We start from the raw sequence: 17,738 nt of genomic DNA, 5'->3' as shown, positions 1-17,738 counted from the left end.
AGGTAGAGCTGCTGTGTCACACAGCACCTCTGACCTTCCAAGGAACTGCCAGTAAGATGGCTTTATTGCCATACTCCTACCAGGAATGTCTGAGGGTCTTGGTTTTTCCATATGCCACTTGACATCTGTTACTGTCCACTGTAGATGTCCCGGTGGGTGTGTGGTGGCCTCTCACTTGATTTGCATTTGCCAAGGGCCAGTGAGACTGCATTTTTTGTGTTTTATTGGCTATTTGTATATCTTTGTAGAAATATCTGTTTGTATCCTTGGCCTTTTTTTATTATGTTATCTTTTATTATTGAATTTTAAGAGCTCTTTATATATTGTGGATATGGCTTAAAGTCATCTTTAAAGGATGCCATTTTGGAGAAAGAGTCAATAAAAGCAGAAAAATTGGTGGCAATATATAAAAACCTGGATAGATCTGTATCTAAACCTGAGGATGAAATATTCTTTCTAGAAAAAGAGCTACAAGAAGAGAAAACTAAACATTCTCAACAGGATGAATTGATAGTGGGATATATAAAAAAATTAAGTTTCTAGTAGATAAATCAAAATTCCTCAAATCACAAATACCTGAAAGTAAAACAACATTGAGAATATGTCAAATAAATAAAGGAGTTACGGTAGCAATAAAAAATTCTTTGAATAAAAATCCCCAACTTCAGGAAAGTCAAAATTAGCTTTTATAAGAAGTTGAAGTATGAAAAGAAAAACTGAATTGCCTTAATAAATGGCACATGAACACTCTAAAGTACATGCAGAACAAGTTTTAAAAAATAAAGAAAATCACATTAAGTCTCTGAATGAACACTTGCTGCAGATGAAAGATTGGGTTCCTCTGCTTGGAGAAGTTCTAACAGATGGTGGTAACTTGGAATTGGAAATGGAAAGTGAATCAGAAATTGGTGCTCACTTAGAAGATCAGCCAAAAGGAGCTTTAAAAACTGGTTTATGTTGCTAAGTTAAATGCCTCTTTTAAAAGCTTAGAGAAAGAAATAAAATTTTTACTTTATTATCTGAAGTAGGTAAAACAAAGGAAGACCTTATAGAACATTAACAATCTTAAGCCAGAACAAGCATCTTTTTTATATTCTCTTTTTTAAAATTTTTATTTATTTTTTATTAGTTGTTCAAGACATTACAATGATCTTGACATATCATACATTTGATTCAGATAGGGTATAAATTGTCATTTTTCCACGTGTACAGATTGCAGGATCACATTGGTTATACATCCATGTGTATACATACAGCACACTTTGCAAGCAGAAAATACAGAATTTGAAAGTCAAAAATCAGAATCTTTAGCATAAACTTAAAGTCATGATGGAACTATATCAAGAAAATGTAATGAAACTCCAAAGGAAATTAATAAGAGAAGAAAATTACCAGGTAGAGCAAGAGGAGAAACATTCCAAAGTGGAGGAAAAGATAAGCCATATAATTAAACCACTGGAGACCTATAGAAAGCAAGCCAAAGATCTTGAAGAATTTGAGAGAACCATTTGTTCTTATCAGGCACACTTTATTTACTATGAAAAAAAAGCACATGATAATGTGTTGGCAGCTCAGAATGCTGAAAGATACCTCAATGATTTAAGGAAACAAAATGCTCTCAATAGACAAAAATAAACTGAAATGGATTTCAAATTTAAACTTGTGGAAAAATATCCTTCTGTGCTTGATGTTTCATATTCAGTCTTTGCCAGCAGAATTCCCCAAATAGTTCCTCACCATTGAGTCAAAATTCATGTGAAATAAGACCTTCTCATTCAGAAAAGAAGGGTCCACTCATACTCTCACCTTTGGTGCCATTGGGAGGAGAAAGAGGCCAAGGGGCCCATAGAATCCTCTGGACCATCTTATCAGCAGTTCAAAAAGAGAATCAAGCTGTGATTTGTGAAGTGATCTTCAGAGAGCACCTTCTGGTGCTGGGCCTCTGGCACCTCCATGGGAACAGGCCCATAGGATAATGATCCTGCCACCAGCCACATCTTCCTCTACAAAGGCAAGATGGATGTTATTCTAATTATGGTAGTAGACCATCTTGATAAGCAGAAGTCAGAAGTTCCAATATGCTGCCCTTGGATTAATTGGATGGGCCTCATCTTCAGAAATGAAAGCCAGTAGAAAGGATACCAAGTTGATCTTGGTGATTCCAATGAAACTGATTCATCTCTCCCTGCTGAAATCCAAGCAACTGACTCTGGCTTTGCTTTCTTACCTTTCCCTCATATCAAACATCTGTTGTTTCCAATGGATCCAAGGAGTAAGTTCATGAGAAGAGGACCTTTTTTTCTTCCACCTCCTCCAGAAAACATGTATGGAGCATCTCAAGAATATTTTCCAACCAAGGCCACCACCCCCTCCATTCTCAATGGGACCATGATGTTTTCTTCATTATCTCCCCCCAGAGCTGGATTTCCTCTCTCCCCTGCATTCTGAAAGTAGAAGTGAGTTCCCTTCAGGGTGGATTCCACCTTCAAAAGATTCTGCTACTGAACATTCAGAAGTACAACAGGAAACTTGACAATAATTTTTTATCTGCCTTCAAAAGTAATATAGTTCTCATTTTTAGTTTATGTAAGTGCTTTTATTTAAGTGATTATAATTTTGCTCCAATTGAAGCTTGATGAGATTATAATTCTGAGGATAGTATTTTATAAATAAAGATGGTTTATAAATCTTATGAGTGAATTATTTCCATTTTATCTTATTTAAGAGAGTATAACATTTAATTTGAGTAATCCACTATTATATGAGCAACAGAGTTTTAAATATGTAATCTTTCAGTTGGGGATATTTTAAATTCCAAAGACTGTCCCTTTATACAAAGAAACCTATTTACTGTGATTGTAGCAAATGTGAAAGTAATTTTATGCTTAATGAAAGATTTTAATTGATTTAAAGTCTTGTTTGGCATTGATAATGATAATAAAAATCTGCTACTTTTTCCATTAAAAAAAGTTATAACTAGAGCATATTAAGAGTAAGCCAGGAAACACAATTAAACATGTCATGGAAATAGGAGATTTTGGATACAGAAAAAAATTACAATTCTCAGAAAACTTATAGGAGTTGAAAACCATAATTTAAGTTCACTCTGTCCCTGTTTTTTCTTACATCTTCTTTATTTCATACACATGATGCTGATATGGGGAGTGTTCTAGTCTTTGTTTTGTTCCCAGGGAGAGTTTTGTAAAATGCAAATAAATTATTAGGACACTGAAATAAAGAAACAAAGACATAACTCAAAATTTTGTTATTGTTAGATTCAATAAGCATAAAATGACTCTGCTAAACTACTATAACATGTTTGAAGTTCTTATGTTCAATTTCTATATCATTTCAAATAAGTAATAATTTCCAAAACTGCACCAGTCCAGAGGTGACACTTTGAACAATGCTTCCCTGATAGAGACCAAGAAAGAACATTTATAAAAAATACCCTAATTAAGAATTAGTGGTTAAAGCTTTTATTCAAGTATAAATATGTTCTTCAGTTTTTTGTGAAGATTATATATTTAAGTCTAAAATAAATACAGTAATATAACTTTCTTCTTAAATATAAACAGTAGCTTTATCACAACTGATGGCCAGTGAAGACTTTCAATGATACTTGAGCCCACAATTAATTTAAATGAGGAAAAAGTTGGGCCTTGAAAAAGAAACTCTATAAGTTCAATAAATCTAATCACTTTTCTCTCAAAAGTAACATTGGTTGTTAAGTCAATCCTATAAATAATTTTTACTTTCCAGCATAAAACATTACTCGCTCTAAATAAGTGGATGGCAGTCTACATCCAAAGTTTCTATAAAATGGGCTGACTATTCCCCACTGATATTAATCAAGAACTACTTCTGCCCTAACTACTGTAGGAGAATAGTTGCTAGTATAGTTCATGTTTTACATCAAGAAACCGAAAATAATATAATTTCATGTTGAAAACAGTACTGATGCCTAAATACCATGATACAGTCCTATAAAAAATTATAGCTTCAGAATAAAAACCTGAAGGGCCCTTTTAAATATGACAGCATTTAGTGAATCAGGTTCCAATATTGTTTAAAGCTCTAAAAAATGACAGTAAAATAAAATAAAACAATATTAAAATTCGGCAATTTATAGAAAAATAAGGAAGTATTAAATAAAAAAAAAAGTAATATATACAGTACATGTTTACATGTACTTTACCTAAATAATTGGGCTGTTATTGTAAAAATCAAAATTTCCACAACTAAAGAGGAATCCTCCTCCTGATATTCACGCTGTCATAATTAAAGAAATAGTCTTTTTTTTTACATGACTATTGTGGATAAATATAGTACAAGTGAATGAAACTAATAGGTATATGATTAAGCGTTTTATTTATGACTTTTTAAAGTTGTTGATTGACCTTTGCTTTACTCGTTTATTTATATGTAGGATACAGAATCAAACCCAGTGCCTCACACATGCAAGGCAGGAGCTCTGCCACTGAGCCACAACCCCAGCCCATGATTATGTTCTAATAACCACTAATAATAATCTAAAAATATAATGAGGATATCTACATTATAAAATAAATACAAGCCCAAAATAGATAACCAATAACAATTAGGCCTGAATTATTTTCAAATACTCTATTCATTACAGGGATTCCTTGATTCTATAGTGGTTTTACCAAAGGCCTGAAGAAGTATTTCCTAGCACTTGGCCACCATCTACTCTTCTAAAATAGAGGAAATGTATATGGTAGAATTTTGCTGAAATGAATTAAATTCATATATTCAGGGATAGCAATATTTCTCAAATATGCTATGGACCTGAGAGTATTTATATTGAGGAAAATAATTACGTTTAAAAAAAATTTGAGGGCTGAGGTTGTGACTCAGTGATAGAGCACTCACCTAGAACATGCAAGGTCCTGGGTTCAATCCTCAGCACTACATATAGAGAAATAAAGTTATTATGTGCATCTACAACTAAAAAAATATTTTTAAAAAATGCTTAACATGGAAAACTTTATGTCATGTCTATTTTAACCACAATACAGTGTTTAAAATGGAAAACAAACAACTGAGGGGTTCCAGTGAAGGAGCAGTGAGTCTAAAAGAACAGAGAGGTGAGTTGTCAGTGAGGATGGCAGGTGACTCAACTTCAATACATATATTAGATGGTGCCACATGCTGGGATATCCATCCTGGTGAGGTGTTCATTTGAGGATTCATTTGGGAGGGTTTAGTTGGTGATGGCAGGCTGTTCATAAATCCTTGCCTGAAATTTTGGTTGAATAAGTCATTATGCCATTAGCGATATTAATATTGGGTCAGAGGAAAACATACAACTTTTGTTTTCAACATACAACTGAATGAAGGTCATAAATATGACAAATGTGGCCTTCTATTAGAGTTTTTAAAGTGACAGATTTCTGAAAATAAGAAATGACACCTTCATTTGGGACATGTAAACCTCTATTCAAAATATGTATATACTTTACTTACCCATAGGAAAATTCTGTGATATAAATTACATGATGCACTTTTTCCTGAGTCCCCTCTCTTCCATTAGCCCATGACTCTAAGAAGAGCACCTCCTAGAGGCTGTAGGGCCTGCTGCCTTAGAGCATTGAGCTCCGCCCTGAGCAACCTTGAAAGTGGCTCTCTGGTGAGGTCCAGAGAAAGGCAGGAATGGAGAAGTTTGGGCAGGGCAATGACATGGCATGACAAGAACTATCCTGGAAGATGCTGCCTTCTGTCTGGAGGATCTACTGGAAGAATAGGTGTTGAAAGGAATTGTGACATCAGGGAACTTGGGGGAGGAACCATGCAAAGCATGCTGAGAAACCTGGCTTCACCTTAGAACTTTTCAGTGAACCTTTCTCTAACTGTGCCTGGAGAGGTGTGTGGCTGTCTGCACTTGGGACAAAGTACCTAGTGGCTCTTCCTTCATCAAGGATAAAATCAGAGCCTTAAGTGAGACCCTGTCTTTTTTATGACTGGCTTCTTTGAGTTGGCCTAATATTTTCAAGGTTTATTCATATAATAGCATGTCATCAGTATTCCATTTCTTTCTATTGCAGAACAACATTCCATTAGATGGAAATGCCATATTTATTAATCTGTATTGTTAGTTGACTGAATCACTTGTACTTTTTGGCTATTTGAATAATGCTGCTGTGAATACTCATATACCTTTGTTTCTCTTGGGTGTACACTTAGAGTAGGATTGCTGGGTCATTTAGTAAGTCTGTGACTAACATGGAAGGAGTTACCAGACTGTACAGTAACCTCTGCAATATGACACCCTATTTGCTACTTGACCAAGCACATGTCCATCTGGATTGGCCAGAGACCAAGGCACATTGAACCCAAAATGGACTGTTAGTTCCTTCAAGTGCATAGCTCCATGTGGTTACCACAAAGGTCTCTTCCTAGGATGTCATCCAAAGGGGCACATTAGCAGATTCTTTCTTAATCCATCCATGTAGGAATCAGTTATTTATTGTACGGGTGAGAGATAATTACATTTATATTAAATATCCAAAATTAGAAAATCATAGAGTTAGGAAGGAGAGAGTTTGTTGCCAGGGACTTGGAAGGCATTTAAGTGGTTGTTTAACAGATTAAATTAATTAAATCAGTTATTAAAATGTTTAAAACAAGGTAATTGTGGTAATTTTACCACAAAATTGTAAATGTCAATACTTAATTAATTTTTTGATGGGCACTCTTATGAGAATTAAACCTCAATAACACCAATAAGAAAAAAAAATTGTGAAAACACTGAAGTCTATACAATTATAGCCAGAGGTTACAGAAATGAACTATGTGTTTGGACATAACTTTCTTATCTTTGTATTTGAACAGATGACCAGAGTAACTGCATGATGTAGAATCACAAATATAGAATTCTGACTACAATGAGTTATACTCACTGTATGCATAATATTCCAAAATATTTCCTATCATTATTAATATTTAAAAATAACAAATAAAATATAATAAAAAGAAAGAAACTATGGAGTTGTAGTCACCCACATGTACTCTGCATCACGAGACTAAAGCTTGGATGGTAACACTGGATAACAGAATTCAATAGCTTTCTCTGTGTCAGACATTCATTTTTTACTTTGTCCTTATCTTTCCATTATCTTGAGTCCTGATTGGAAGACTTCTAATCTTACAGATGAGTACACTAAGTTTGAGGGATGACTGATTGTCCCAAGGTCACCATCTATGCAGACTAAGGCTCTCACAATTAATTTGTGTGATTTACAATTTACTGTATCATGTATCACAATACAAGTCCATGTTTTTTTGTTGTTTGTTTGTTTGTTTTGGTTTGGTTTGGTTTGCCACCCCCCCCCCACTGTAGGAGGAGGAGAAATTAAAACAAGAGGTAGAAATTACAACAGGGCACCAAGAAACATATGCATAAACTCTCAATGTAAAGAACTTGATTGTGGTCACTGTTATATTGGTAAATAGGTATGTCCAAACATGACAAAATATGAATTATATATGTATATTTTATTGTATTTTGGTATTACCCTAATACAATGGTTTTACATTTGAATGAAAGAAATAAATATATTCCTCAGAAAACAAACTATATATTTGGAAAGCATAGAAAAAATTACTGAATATTATATGTCATTAATAAATTACAAATTAAACAACCTATAAAAATTTACAAAATTTCAAACCTCACAATATCAAGAGCTGGCAAAGATGTGGAACAAGAAGAACTCTCGTACACTGCTGTTGGGATCACAAAATTGGACAGCCACTGTGGAAGACAGTTTGGTAGCTTCTTAAAATTACAATATGCACTTAATATGGTTCACTAATTGTATTTCTCAGTGTTATTTCAATGGAATTAAAAACTAAGTCCACAAAAAACCCACATACAAATGTCCACAGCTTCTTCATTCATGATTGCCAAAAACAGGAAGCAGCTAAGAGAGACTTTAGTAGCTATTTACCTGTTATTAATGTAAACACTGTGATACATCCATACACTGGAGGGTCATTCAAAACTTAAAAAAAATGAAATTTACTATCAAACATAAAAATAATGTAGGCATCATAAATTTATATTTGCCAGAAAGAATATATTGTCTGAAATGCCATATTTGTGACATTATGTAAAAGTCAAAACATTAAAAATGTTAAACATTGCCAAGAAATCAGGGAGAGTACAAGATGCTAAAGAGGTGAAGAACAGGGACTTCTGGTGTGGTGAATATACTCTGTAAGACACCATCATGAAGAAAATTGACATTATTCTTTGTCAATGCTTTAAAAACTGTAAAATTAGTGTTTTAATAAATAATTAAACTATTCATTGCCATTAATAATTACTTAATACCAAAACTATTGGCAAAATATTTTGATTTTTTGCTTATATCAAATATTTCTCAGTCATATACAAAGAAAAAAGTAGTGAAAACTCTAAATAAGGGAAGGCGTATCATATCAAGGTACTTACTATGTGCTTCATTTTCCTGTAAATCTAAAACTCTTCTTAAAATAAAGTATGTTGATTAAAACAATCAGAGAAGGTTTGCTGATTTTCCTTGCCTCAAACATGCACAGCCCTAGGACTGGTCCTCAATAATAAAACTTGTACTAAGAATAAATAATTTCCAACAACCTTATTTTTCTTTCTTTTTTTTTCTATTTTTACAATTTTCATTATCTTTTTAGAGAACAGTGAACATAAGTCCTTAGTGAATAAACTAGTACCTTACATTCAAAAGATGCTTTTACATCAATAAAAAATGGTTATTCATCACTCTGCTACATAGGTAGTAATTCTTCGAATACTAAGGAAAAGATATTCTAAACTTATTTTACTACACTCATATTCATGTGAAAATTATCTGAGATTTTTTAAGTCTACCTCACTTCCAATATGCTACCTATAAAATGAGAGTACTTTCTTTTTCTTACTCAACAAATCTGTGGTTGAAATAAATAAAGATAGTCCAAGTAAAGAGGTGTGCTGATACACATTAAAGGCCAGATAAATTGTGGGTGATATTACTGAGAAACACAGTCCAATTGATCTGATAAATAGTAGGCATTTGGTAATACTGAGAGCTCCATATTCTTTCTTCATTTTTTAATAAATTAACCCTTTTCGGGTAGATCTTGCATTTCTGAGCTTTGGTAGTTACTAACACTAACCTACACCAAACAGATAACAGGGACTTTGAGTCATTTCTGTCCAGATCAAGTTCCATTATGCTCACAACAATATTTAGTAGAGTTGGACATAATCAGGGCCAGTCAGGACCTTCGCTTACATTCTCAGCTAAGGTTAACAGAAAAGAGGTTCTCATTTTGGTTCCTAGAATGGGAAAAAGAAAATCCTGCATGATTGGCAACCACAGTTCTTTTTTTTCACAGTTCTTAAACTACCTGCCCATGGCTAAGCTGGACTGTACAGTGGCTGAAGAAATTATCTTCAAGCACAGATTAGTTCATAATCACAATGTATATCTGCTATATATTCAACATGATGAGTGTGAGAGAATGAGAAGATGGACTATAATGGAAAGGGAGTAATTGGAAGGAAAACTGGCTCCCTCAGGAAGAAGTTGTTTAACCTGTCTTCATTCCCAAATGAAAAAAAAATTAAAAGTCAAATGTCTTTTTTTCTTTCTCTCTTCTCTATTTTCTTCCTTCCTCATTTTATTGGTTATTTCCATCTTATCTCTCACTCTCCATTCATTCCTTGATTTCTTTCTAAGAGAAGATGTCTCAGTTCACTCTTCATATTTACTTCTCACAAACTAGTCATTTGGAAAATAAAGCTCTATGGGAGGCATATCCATTTATATTAGGTGTCATTACTCTGAATTGGTTTTAGTTGAAAAACCTGAAAAATATATTTTAAAAGTATACACACTCACATAAAACATTAGTTTTTTTTGTTGTTTGATTGTTTGTTTAATTTATTTTCTTATACAACAAGCCATACACGTCCAGGGTCTAATGAGAGGTCTTACATTGTTTTGTGAGGAACACAACCAAAAACAAACAACCAAAAAAAAAAAAAAAAAAAAGACAACATCAATAAATACCAAATTATTTTCTATTACATTACTGACTTTTCTGTAATAAGAGCAGTTTATAATAATTTAGAGAAAGGTATTTTATCTTTTTCTGAGAAGTATTCAAACTTTCAAAGGAATTTTCACTGATTTTTCACCCAAATATCAAAGGATGATTTTGTTCATTGAAAACTTTCAAGAAAAAATGCTCTTCAAAGACAATTTAAATTCTTTCAAAGAATGACACTTTGGGTGTTTGGGTAAAGTAAACATTTTCTACAGAAATTTTTGTAATTTTAAAAGAAAAAGGTAACCGGATCAACAGAGTACAGCGTTGCCCCAAATATCTGAATCCACACATTGATGTCAGGATGGCTAAATCTTGGAAAAAAATGAATTTTTTTTGAAGAAGACTATAAGACCTTGATATATATTTCTTTGTCCCCATGAGTCTTTCAGGAACTCTGAGACTATTCTGTAAGCAGAACCAGAGTTAATGAATATTGCAATATTTTTCAAAGTGTAGCCATTTATCTGAGAAAACTTTTTGTTATTACTGAGTTTATTCATGGAAAATAGTCATTTTTTCTTCTCGGTTATAGATGTGTTAAAGACAGTTGAACAAGTTGAACTTGATAGTTCCTTCATCCACAGCCTGGTTTATTAGTTTCCCTTGAAATGAAGCATTTTATTGAATTTGTTACAAATATGTGTGTAAACTATTACCTTCTAGACTGTACTCAGAAGCAAGAAAACTGATGATCTATTTGCTTAACTTTGTTGCTTTCTACAAAACATCCCTAGGCTTCACATTTGGGTTTTCAGCAAAATTCAACATGATGTTCATGATAGAGCTCCTCTTATTTCCCTATTTCTTAACACTGCAATAGTATCTTATATCCTCCTACTCTACAAACACCTAAATGTCTTAGTGTAGTAATTATCTCAATACACAAACATAAAAATATTGATTCAACTTTTCATGGAACTTAGATTTTAATTCAGAAATATTTTATAATCTTCATCCTGCTCTCATGCAGTCTTTGTCACTTCCCTTGAATGATATACTTGTGTTTTGTTTATTTCAAAGTGTTTATATTTATTTCAGGAGAATTATGTGAAGTATGAATAACATTAAATTCAATTAGAAATAAATTTTATAATATTGGAGAGTTAGAGTGTTAAAATATTTTATCTCATTATTTCATATTTCCATGTAGAGACTCTGATAGAAATTATAGCTAAAACTGTTGTGTGGATCAAAAATTTAAGATGTGGGCTAAAATGCTTGAGTAAAGTACCCAAATTGATGTGATGGCTGTGTTATTTAATGCAGTTTTACCAAGTGATCACAAAACATTGGATACACACACACACACACACACACACACACACATACACATTTTCACATACATGTTTAAAGAAAGGAGTCTTGGAGATGTCAGTCTTCTTCTGGGGAAAACAAAAAATGTTCAACAATATTGTTATTTGAGGACTAACATTTGCTAAAGCAGGCTAATGTTAGAGTAGGCATTTCTCCTCTAAAGTATAAAGTCTTGAGTATATTACATTAATTCTCACAAGCCAGGGATTATCACAAGCCTAACAACTAAGAAAAACCCAGGATCAGAGGAATTCTCAGCCCAGTTCTACAAGAAGTTGAAAAAAGAATGAACACCAATTTGTCTAAAATTATTTTATGAAATAGAAAATATTAAAGACCTTCTAACCTCATTCTATGAAACTGATATCAACCTGATGCAAAAACCAGACAAAGACACATCAAGGAAAGAACATTTCAGACCAGTATTCCTGATGAACAGAGATGTCATAATTCTCAATAAAATTATGGCAAACAGCATACAAAATCATATTAAAAAGATAGTACAACATGATCAGTGGGCTTTGTCCCAGAGATGCAGGGTTGGTTCAATACATAGAAATCAATAAACATATTTTTAATTAAATAGATGTAAAGATAAGAATAAAAAAAATTATCTCAATAAATGCAGAAAAAAAACATTTGACTAAATACATAGTCAAAATACTAGAAAACTATGTATAATAGAAATATGTCTTAATACTATAAAAGCTATCTATGGTAAACACATGGACAATATTCTCCTCCTCCTCCTCCTCCTCCTCCTCCTCCTCCTCCTCCTCCTCCTCCTCCTCTTCCTTCTCCTCCTCCTCTTCCTTCTTCTTCTTTTTGGAGTAAGGAGACTTTACTGAAAACAGAAAACAGGGAACAAAGGTTTACAAACAGGAATGTGGACTCCTAGCAAAGCAAAAACAAAGAACAAAAAGGGCAGGGAGGAGGGGTGTTGGAAGGACAAAAGTGGGTAGTGAGAGCAAGGAAAAGGCTTAATATTTTTTTTTTCTTTTTCCCATTTCTTTAAAAAAAAAAAAAAACACAAGGAAACACACAGGGACACACAACCATTTGTTCACGAATAGAAACATAAATGGTGCAGAATCTAACACTCTGTTCTTCTCTTTCCCAAAAGCAAAACAGAAAAAGAAAAGGCAGCCTGGAGGCTGTGCCCCATAGAGACCCCTTCCGCAGTGGTGTGTAGGAAGGGGCAACCTGCGGGTTTGTGCAACACCTGGCAGCAGCGCAGGGAAAAGAGGCGGGGAGGGGGGTGGGTGGAGGTCATGGACTCCACCCCCCCTAAAGGAGCAGGGGGTCCAGCTTGTCAAGCCCAGGGCACCCATGGGGATGCCTGGGGACCGGGCCCTCTCCGAGTCCTTGGCACCCTCGGGGAGGTGGTCGCCAGGGTTGCACCCTCCCAAGTCCAGGGCGCTCACGCCATCTCCCTCCCCTTGTGAGCCCGCCCCTCAAGGAGGGGGGCCGCGCATGCACCCAGTGCTTGGGCTCTGTACAAGGGCACCTGATGCTGGGGCAGCAGCTGGCAGCCACTGTTGACATGGCTGAGGACATTCTGCTTGAGCTGCGCCACCTGCTCAGTCAGCAGGCTCCTGGTGGACTCCAGGTCCTGTTCTGGCTCTTGACCTCTTCACTTTCTCCTCCAGGGAGAGATGCTCCAGTTTGCCCTTGGGGCACTTGGAGGCTGCAATGCGGTTGAGCAGCCGATTGCGCTCAGCCTGGATGTGTTACTATGTGTCCATGTCGATGAGCGATATCCACAGGCTCTCGCTGAAGCTTGGCAAGTCGGGCACCTTCTGTGGCTCATCCTTGAGCACAGCTAGGCATGGCAGCCCCAGTGCGTGGGGGGGCGGGTGGAGGGCGGCAGTGACGGGGAGAAGGGAACGGAATTGGAGGTGAAGGGGACATTTGCAGCACCCCCGGCCCCACCCCTGTAGCTGCTCAGGTTCCTGAAGACCGATGTCAGCTGGGGGGTGAGGGTATGGCGCCTGATGCCTGACAGAGGGTCCTCTTGCAGAGGCTGCAGCAGCAGCAGCAGCAGCAGCAGTGGGGCTGCACACTCGCCAAGCTGGTGCTGCTTTTCCAAATCCTCCAGGGCCTTGACAAACTCCTCGGTGAACTCCTGCTTCTCGTTGGCCAACATCTTGGGGTAGAGGAACTGTGTGCTCCTCGGTGTAGTGGTAACCAGCCCATTGGTCTGGATGATGAGGCACTGGAGCTCAGGAGAGGGGAGCTTGAGCAGCCTCAGGTAGGGCTGGAGAGCAGGCTGTCAGGGGGCACCTGTTGTGTGTGCAGTTTGCAGATGGAGGGGCAGAGTTGGCTCTGCTGGCACCTGTTCCCTCAGGCTCAGGTTCAGGGCATCATTCTTCACCACGCTGCCTGCTGCCCATCTTGGCGCTTCAGGGACAAGTGGGCCAGGGACACAAAGTTGCTGCCACTGCCACTGACGCTATTGCCCAGGCTTCTCAGTGCCTCATCACCATAGAAAAGTGTTTCCACCCTCTGCTGCACAGAAGGCTGGCTCCGCTGGGGGAGGGTGGCCAGGGCCTTTGTCCTGGGGTCTCCCACCCCCTCCCCTGCCCAGTCAGTCCTGGGCCCACCCTGCCAGTGGGCTCTGTGCCTGGCCCTTCTGTGGGGGCTCCTCAGAAACATTATTATTAAGGGAGAAAAAATTAAAGCATTCCCTCTAAAATTGAAATAAAGCAAAAAGATGCCTTTTTTTGCCATTTTATTCAACATCATCCTTGAAGCTCTATCCAAAACAATTAGAAGAAAGAATTAAAGATAATGAATAGAAAAACAGGAAATCAAACTATCACTATTTGCTAATGACATGCTTCTATATTTAGAAAATCCAAAAAATTTCACCTGAAAACTTTCTTGACTAATAAATTTAGTAAAATAGTATAACATGAAATAAACACTCAGAAACCAAATGAATTTTTATAATGAAGTGTTTGAGTCTGTAAACAAGTCTGGATGGCGCCTGGCAAAATGCCAGAGGAAGTGGTTTGTGAAGTAACAAAATAGGGCTCAAGCGGTAGCGTGCTCGCCTGGCATGCGTGCGGCCCGGGTTCGATCCTCAACACCACATACAAACAAAGATGTTGTGTCCGCCAAATACTAAAAAATAAATATTAAAATTCTCTCTCTCTCTCTCCCTCTCTCTCTCTCTCTCACTCTCTCTTTAAAAAAAAAGTGAGCCATTAAGTGTGGAGATTCCTTATTGGTTGACTGCTGTATCTAGTTTATGCTAATTAAGATAAGCTGCGTGGAATGTATAAATACTGCTCCTGTCCTACAATAAATGGCTCCCATTCCTGCTGTATCAACGTACACAAGTTCGTCCCCCCCCCCCCAGTTTGCTGCAGCCAGACTGTGGCAGATGGTGGCCCGTTAAGGGGAGCCCCGGGACACTCGGGGGTAAGTGACGAGGAAAAAACGGGAGCAAATCTGCTCGTCCCTAGGCAGATAGGGCAAGAGGAAAAATGGCCATTTGGAGAAAATGGAGAAGATTGATACAGTATGTTTTTGTCTTGTTTTGTCTCAGTGTATTGTATTGTCTTTGTGATGAAAATATGGAAGTGGTGTTAAGTAAATTACTAAGGGAAGAAGGCACCGCAGTGGAACCAAGAGCAGTTAGGGCATGTTGATGGAACTCAAGTCAGAAAGAAGAAAGTTCAGAGGAGGAAGGATTATCAGGAAAAAAGTTGCAGCAAAAGGCTACTACTAAACGCCACTGCGAGAACCCAAATCCAAACCTGACCTGGAAGCAGTTTGAGACTGGGACTCTCCCCAGGGCCATCTGGGGCTGCCTGGGACACTACAGCTGGCAGAAGATGCTACCGGCGTCCCTGAAGTTTGATCATTTCCAAGGCCAGTAACTACAATGGTTCTCCCACACCTGGAGGCTGATGAGTAATGAGTACTATTAAGGCTTATTTCAAATGTAAAAAACCTTGAGATAATGTACTAAATTATTCAGAAGGTTGTTTTCTTAGTGGAATGCTACAAGATTTTCTTTAGCATCATTGCTGGAGTTCCTGCCTTCATCCCAGTGCCGGTGAAAACGAGGGTGGAAGAATTTCCAGTGTTGCTGAAAACCAGACGAAACTTCGGCTGAGAAATGGACGGACGAGACTTCGGATCAAGCTAGTTGCCTGCAGAACTTACCTGGACTGTGATTTAAGCTAGCTGCCTGCAGAACTTACCTGGACTGTGATTTACCTGGACTGTGAGTTAATCTATTGAGACACTGCTTTACCTGGACTGAGACAACAAACTGTAATCTACAACAAATTGTATCTTTACAAGTTGTGTCATTGCTGGTATAATTTTTCCAAAGGCTTCTTGCATGGAGCCATCAAGTGGCTTGGTATTGTGGCATTTTGTATCCTCCCTTTCTGTTTATAGCAGGTTATTTATGGTGTTTGTGTAAAAAACACTACGGTCATTATTTAAATTAAACAAAAGGGGGAAATGTTAGAGTCTGTAAACAAGTCAGGATGGCGCCTGACATTTTGCCAGAGAAATGTTAGAGTCTGTAAACAAGTCTGGATGGCGCCTGGCAAAATGCCAGAGGGAGTGGTTTGTGAAGTAACAAAAGCGAGACATTAAGTGTGGAGATTCCTTATTGGTTGACTGCTGTATCTAGTTTATGCTAATTAAGATAAGCTGTGTGGAATGTATAAATACAGCTCCTGTCCTACAGTAAAAAGCTCCCATTCCTGCTGTATCAATGTACACAAGTTTTTCGTCACCCCCCCCCCCCCCCATTTTGCTGGAGCCGGACTGCGGCAATGAAGCAATGAATCCAATGTAAAAACAAATTAGGAAAACCACCCCATTAACAATGGCCTCAAAAAGAAAAAGAAAGAATAAAATAAAATACGTGGGAATCAAACTAAAAAAGAGGTAAAATACCTCTACAATGAATACCACAGAACACTAAAGATAGAAATTGAAGATCTGAGAAAATGTAAAGATGTTACATACTCTTGGATAGGCAGAATGATCATAGTCAAAATGGTGATACTAACAAAATAGTTATAGAGATTCAATGCAATTCCTTTTAATCTCCCAATGACATTCTTCATAAAACTATAAAAATCAATCATGAAATTCATTTGAAAAAATAGGAGAGCCACAATAGCCAAAGCAATTCTCAACAAAAGGAGTGAATCAGTAGGCATCACAATACTAGACCTTAAACTATACTACAGAGACATAGTAAAAAAAGAAAAAAAAAGTCCTAAAAGACATATAGACCAATCCATACTAGACAAAGGTGAAAAAAAAGCATAAATTGGAGAAAAGAAAGCCTCTTCAACAATTGGTGCTGGGAAAACTGGAAATCCATATGTAGAAAGATGAAATTAAACTTCTATATCTCACTGTGCTCAAAAATCAACTCAAAGTAGATAAAAGATTTAGACATGAGAATGGAGAGCCTAACAAAAAAAAAAAATGTCCACATCTTCATCCTGTTAGCTTAGGACCTGACTTCTTGAACAAGACTCCTAAAACACAAACAGTAAAATTAGGAATCAATAAATGGGATGGATTCAAACTAAGAAGCTTATTCTCTGCAAAGGAATCAATCTATAATATGAAGAGAGAGCCTACAGAATGGGAGAATAAATCCTTAGCACAAACACATCAAATAGAGCAGAAATCTCCAAGACATATAAAGAACTCAACAAACTTATTGACAAAAAAAGAGACATAACCCATCAACAAATGGATGAAGGAACTGAAAAGACACTTCACAGAAGAAGAAATACAATTGATCAACAAATACATAAAAAAGACCATCATCTTTAGCAATTAGAAAGATGCAAATCAAAGCTATTTCAATATTTTATTTCACTGCAGTCATAATGGCAATTATCAAGAATACAAGCAATAATATTGTTCATGAGAATGTGGGAGGCAAAGGTACACTCATACATTGCTTGTGCCACATCAATGTACAATAGGTCAATTCACAATAGCTAAGCTACGGAACCAACCTAGGTATCCTTCAACATATGAATGAATAAATAAAATGATATATATATAAAACATTTATATATAATATAAATAATAAAACATTTATATATAATATAAATAATATAACATTTATATATAATATAAATAATATAACATTTATATATAATATAAATATTATATATATATATATATATATATATATATATATATATATCTGTGTGTGGCTGTATGTTTGTGTATTTGTGTGTGTGTGTGTGTGTGTGTGTGTGTGTGTGTGTGTATGGAATATTACTCAACCCTAGAAATAATAAAAT

The 17,738-nt window shown here is 36.3% G+C and overlaps 1 pseudogene; it reads right to left on the bottom strand.

The window, feature by feature from the left end:
- Positions 1–12,101: 12,101 nt before the first annotated feature.
- Positions 12,102–17,738, bottom strand: part of LOC139707035 (transcription factor JunD-like) — an 87,731-nt pseudogene continuing 82,094 nt past the window's right edge.

The sequence above is a fragment of the Marmota flaviventris genome, chromosome 9, assembly GCF_047511675.1.
Source record: "Marmota flaviventris isolate mMarFla1 chromosome 9, mMarFla1.hap1, whole genome shotgun sequence".
Classification (NCBI taxonomy): domain Eukaryota; kingdom Metazoa; phylum Chordata; class Mammalia; order Rodentia; family Sciuridae; genus Marmota; species Marmota flaviventris.
This window is presented reverse-complemented; position numbering and strand designations above follow the sequence as displayed.